The sequence below is a fragment of the Mastomys coucha genome, unplaced genomic scaffold (assembly GCF_008632895.1).
Source record: "Mastomys coucha isolate ucsf_1 unplaced genomic scaffold, UCSF_Mcou_1 pScaffold7, whole genome shotgun sequence".
NCBI classification, from domain to species: Eukaryota; Metazoa; Chordata; class Mammalia; order Rodentia; family Muridae; genus Mastomys; species Mastomys coucha.
The window spans coordinates 64,581,804-64,587,581 of record NW_022196913.1 but is presented as its reverse complement, the minus strand read 5'-3'; positions in this window follow the sequence as shown (position 1 = coordinate 64,587,581).

Below are 5,778 nucleotides of genomic sequence, written 5' to 3'. Positions count from 1 at the left end.
CTACCCTTAACCTTAACTGGTGTTCTCAGAAGAGAACACACAGGGAACAGGGTCATAGCCCTGTGCCTACACAGACATGTTGGGGTGATGAGCCAATACCCCAGAATGCCAGGGATTGCTGGCAGAGGCTACGAGAAGCATGCAAAAAGACATTCTGGCAGGCTTTGGGTGAACATGGGCTCATGACTGTCTGCCAAACATCAGAATCTGAGGCAGCTGGGCGGTGGTGGCGCACGCCTTTAAGCCCAGCACTTGGGAGACATTTCCGAGTTCAAGGCCAGCCTGATCTACAGAATGAGTTCTAGGACAGCTGGGGCTATACAGAGAAACCCTGTCTTGAAAGAGACAGAATCTCAGAGGCCTCATTTTGGGCTGTCTTGGCATAAGCCCTCACCTGTGACTTTTTGAGGGACTTGGTCTCTGCTTGCCAAAACAGATAATTCTGCTGAGAGCTACATACTAATTCATAGGCAGAGAGAGAGAGAAACACCAAAGCACACCTCCTCCAACAGGACCACACCTCCCAACCCTTCCCTGATACTTTATCATCTTGGGACCAAGCTTGCCAATCTATGAGCCTGTGGGAGCCAATCTCATTCAAACCACCACATTTGTATTTTAGATCCTTGACCATGAGCACAGGAGAGGAACGGATCATGTTCTGCCAGCTGAGCCAGGGAGGCTGTGAATGGGCACACTTAGAAACTGTCCTGACCTCATCTGTCCCGAAGCCCATAGAATTCGAAGCTGTGCTCGTGAAACTGAAATAGTAATTTCTCAAGCGTTTGGGAGGCTGTCAAGGGTAATTTCAGAACCTGCTTCCTGTGGTTGGTAAAGCTGTGTGATTGTGCATTATGTTGGAAATTTTGCTTTTGGAGAAATGTGACTAGTGTTTTCAGGGACTCTTTGAACTCTAAAGTTACCCCTTGAGGGGCTGGGGAGATGGCTCAGCAGTTAAGAGCACTGACTGCTCTTCAGAAGGTCATGAGTTCAAATCCCAGCAACCACATGATGGCTCACAACCATCCATAATGAGATCTGATGCCCTCTTCTGGGGTGTCTGAAGACAGCTACAGTGTACTTACATATTATAAATAAATAAATCTTAAAAAAAAAAAAAAAGTTACCTCTTGAGCATAGAGCTATCTAATGGAAGGTAAAAGACACAGGAAGCTTATCAGTACATCTTTGAAACAGTTCCTGAGGCAAGCACATACACACACACGCACAGTTGTGCACACCCAGTCATATATGCATACACTCCAAGAATCTACTTCCCAGAAATAAGTTCTTCATGAGGTCAGAATTGTCCTGGGACATTCCTGTCATTAGTACTGAAAAAGAGTTTCTAGACTGCCGGCTTGGGAATGTGACAAGGGTCAGCTTTCTCCACTCCCGTCAAACACGGCAAAAGAAATCAAGAAAACATCTCTCTCATAATAACCACAAAACATGTGTCTTGGAATAAACCTAACTGGGAAAAGGAAAGAATTCTACAATAAAAACATTAATATTGAAAGAAATCTAGAAGACAGCCACGGACGATGTCTTAGTTAGGGTTTACTCCTGTGAAGAGACACCATGACCAAGGCAATTCTTATACAGGATGGCATTTAATTGGGGCTGGCTTACAGGTTCTGAGCTTCAGTCCATTATCTCGAAAGCATGGCAGATGTGCAGGCAGGCAAGGTGCTGGAGGAACTGAGAGTTCCTCCATCCATGCCTGCCTGCATCTCCATCCAAAGGCAGCAGGAAGAGACTTTTCTGAAAGCAGCCAGGAGGGAACTGGCATCCGCACTGGGTGAGGCTTGAGCATAGAGACCTCAAAGCCCACCCCCACAGTGACACCCTTCCTCTCCCAAGGCCACACCTCCTACTAGTGCCACTCACTGTGGGCCAAGCATTCGAACAGGAGTCTGTGGGGGCCAGACCTATTCACACCACCACACACTCCCAGCCAAAACTCCAGGACTGTCTTCCTCAGGTTGGAGAAGCACTCTCGATATTGACGAACAAAGTCCCAAATAGCATGGACGTCCTGAGGAAAGAATGCTGACACAGTACCAAGCCTGATTTCAAGTTACACCACAGAGCCATCATCCTAGAAACATCCGAGCCCTGGCAGGAAAGCGTACGTAGAGCAGTGGGAAGAACCAGCCAGCCAGACACCAATTCATAACAACCACAGCTATATGGTTTTTGGCAAAGATGGGAAAAAAAAAAAAAAAGGCCTGGCAGAAAACATGGTGTCAATGAGGGGCCTCTGGAAAACTGGATCTCACTGTGCAGAAAATAAAACTTGATCCTTGTGTTCTCAGTGCCCCGGTTAGCAGCATCTCCTTTACTACGATAAAAAAACGCTAACCAAAACCAGCTGGGGCTCAAGACAGGAACCTGAAGAACTGAGGAGTGCATCCATGGCCCACTAGCCTGCTCCCTTTTTGTACAACCCAGGGCACCTATCCAGGGGCAGAACCACCTCAGCTCCCACATAAACCATTAATCAAGAAAATACTTCACAGGCATGCCTGTAGCCCAGTCTGACGGAGGGCATTTTATCAACCGAGGTCCCCTCTCAGGGTGGCTCTGGTTTGTGTGAAGTTGACAATGTTATGTCACATGGACATACAACACATCCCCTTTCAACTAACCTTTTTCTTTCTTATTTGCTCTTGTTAATATCAATATCATAAAACACATTACAGTCGTAAAAATCCTACAGTCTTTTAATCACTTTAGAAGTTCGATCTGCTTAAAAAAAAAATCCAAAGTCAGCCAGGCAGTGGTGGTGCACACCTTGAATCCCAGCACTTGGGAGGCAGAGGCAGGTGGGTTTCTGAGTTCGAGGCCAGCGTGGTCTACAGAGTGAGTTCCAAGACAGCCAGGGCTACACAGAGAAACCCTGTCTCGAAAAAACTAAAAAGAAAAAAAAGAAATCCAAAGTCTGTAAAGCTCCAAAATCTAAAATTTCAGCCTCTCTTCTTTCTCTTTTTAATTAAGTTACTTATTTACATCTGGATTGCGGCTTCCCCTTCCTTTCCTCCCTCTCCCCTCAGCTCCCCTTCCTTCCTCCCTCTCCCCTCAGCTCCCCCTCCCTCCTCCCCTTCTCAGAAAGGGGGAGGCCTCCCATGGATATCAACTAGCCTTGGCATATTAAGTGGAAGTAAGACTAGGCACATTCCCTTATACTGAGGCTAGACCAGGCAGCCCAGTTAAGGAAAGCAAGGCAGTGTATTCAGAGGCAGCCCTTGCTCCCAATTTAGGAGTCTCACGTGAAGACGCAGCTGCATAATCATCACCAATTCCTTAACAAAGCAGCATCAGTTGTTCCAGGGATGGAAAGGATCGCTTCAGTGGTTCTGGTCTCTTACACACAGCTGGTTCTTGAGCCTGAGCTGACCAAAACCACAGATTCTTAATCCCAAATAGCAAGTGGGATTACAAGAGGCCTTGCTTCCCTCCAAAAAAAATCCCAAGCCAGTCCTCCCTCAGCTCCCCCCTCAGAACACTGTCCTCAGCACTCTCCTCTAATCTTGCAGGCTCTTACACCAACTAACCAAGTTTCGAAAACCCATGGCTTTCCTAGCGCTAAGTTCCTGAGTCCTAAAATCCTCCCCCAAAACCAATACAGTCAGGCCTGTGTCAGCAATATCACATAAACCTGGTACCATTTTCTATCTTAGTTCGGACTACTATTGCTGTGGTAAAGCACCAGAGCCAACAACAACTTTGGGAGGAAATAGTTTATTTGGCTTACATGTCCTGAGTCAGGTCCAACGAGGAAGGCTAGGTCAGGAACCTGGAGGAGGCAGGAACTGACACAGAGGCCATGGAGGATGCTGGATGCTGGATGCTGGCTTGTTCCTCATGGCTTGCTCAGCCTGCTTTCTTAGAGAACCCAGGATCAGCAGCCCAGGGTGGTAACTCCCACAATGCACTGGGACCTCCCACAGCCGGCACTTCTAAAGGAAATGTCCTACAGGCTCACCTACAGCTGTCTTCACTGCCGTGCTGAGATTTTTGCCCTATTGGAACTAGGCAGGTCTTGGCCATAGTATCGTAGTCTCAAGAGTCTGTGTGTACATCAGTCCTGTCGCATCTGGAAGGCACACCTTTTTCCGGTTGTTCATCACCTCTGTCCTTCACAGCTTTTCCTCTCCCTCTCCCAAAGAGATCCCTGAGCCTTGACAGGAAGGGTTAGTGTATATGCACTTTTTAACTCATACAAAGCTTGCAGGTTTTGTTTTCTATAAACAGCCTTTATTGATGCTGGCATTCAAAATGTTTTAGTACACTGTGTTCTTATTGCAAGACTCTCTGTTTAGAAGACAAGAGACATTACTTATGGCAGAAGTATGTCACACTGTTACTCTAACATTATGCCATGTCTTTGACAAAAAAGAAAAAACCCTGTCAAAGGTACTGTCATTGCAGAAATTAGAGTCTTGTCAACTCATCACATGCGGATTTGCATTCTCTACATATTCGAAAAGGAACCTTCCAGAGGCTGGAGAGGTTTGTCAAGAATTAAGGGTGCTTGCTACTTTCCTTTCCCAGAGGTCTGTGACTTCATTTCCAGGAAATCGCACGCCCTCTTCTGGCACTTTAGGGACCAAGTATACGTACGTGCAGGCAAAACACCCATACACATTTTTTTAAATGTGTGTGTGTGTGTGTGTGTGTGTGTGTGTGTGTGTGTGTGTGTGTGTGTATGAGACTGCTTCTCTACCTGTACATCATAGCTTCCACTTGACCTAACCCAGCGTCACAGGACAGGCTGAGAGGGAGGGAACACCGAACAGAGTTTTTAGGAGTCCAAGCATATCTAAGAATCTCAACCCAAGAACACTGTATCTAAGGATCACAAAGGACAAAGTAGTGTGTCCTCTGGCCATGTGTTGGGGAAACGCTTCTCTCTGAAGACATATGAGCAAGCGTGTGGAGAAATTTAGGAAGAGACTTCTGTGTAGCAATGTAGGTCATCAGGGATATGCTATGGGAGGTGACAGGGTACTCCCTTACTCTCTGTGAGGTCCTAAAATGTCCTGCTCTGAACACACCCAACTCTTAAACTGACTGTGCTCCCTGGAAAGAAGGCACTTGAACCTGTCGTCAGCCCACAGCTCCCCGGGATATGTGTGCCACGCAGGCCTCAAAAACAGGAGACAGTTTCTGAACACAGCACATGCTTGAACATACAAAACAACTCTACTTCCCAAATTAGCCAATATTTTATAGTAAAGTCATATTCTCAGTCAGATGTAGAGACCCACAGCCAAGCACTGGATGGAGCTTTGGGACTCTTACAGAGGAGTTAGGGGAAGGATTGAGGACCCCCAAAGGGAATAGGAACTCCACAGGAAGACCAACAGTCAATTAACCTGGATCCTTGGGGGCTCTCAGAGACTAAACCACCAACCAAAGAACATACATGGGCTGGACCTAGGCCTCTCTCCACATATGTAGCAGATGTGCAGCTTGGTCTTCATGTGGGTCCTGAACAAGTAGAGTGGGGTCCGTCCCTAAAGCGGTTGTCTGTGGAATCTGCTCTCCTAACTCGGCAGTCTTTCTGGCCTCAGTGGGAGAAGAAGCGTCTAGCCTTGCAGAGACTTGATGTGCAAGGGTGGGGGGATACCCAGAGGGGCCTCCACTCTCTTAGAGAAGGGGGAAGGGGAAGGGACTGTAGGAAGGTGACTGGGAGAGGGATAGCAATCGGGATATAAAGTGAATTTTAAAAACGACTTGCAAAACAAACAAGCAAAAAAAAAAAAAGTCAAG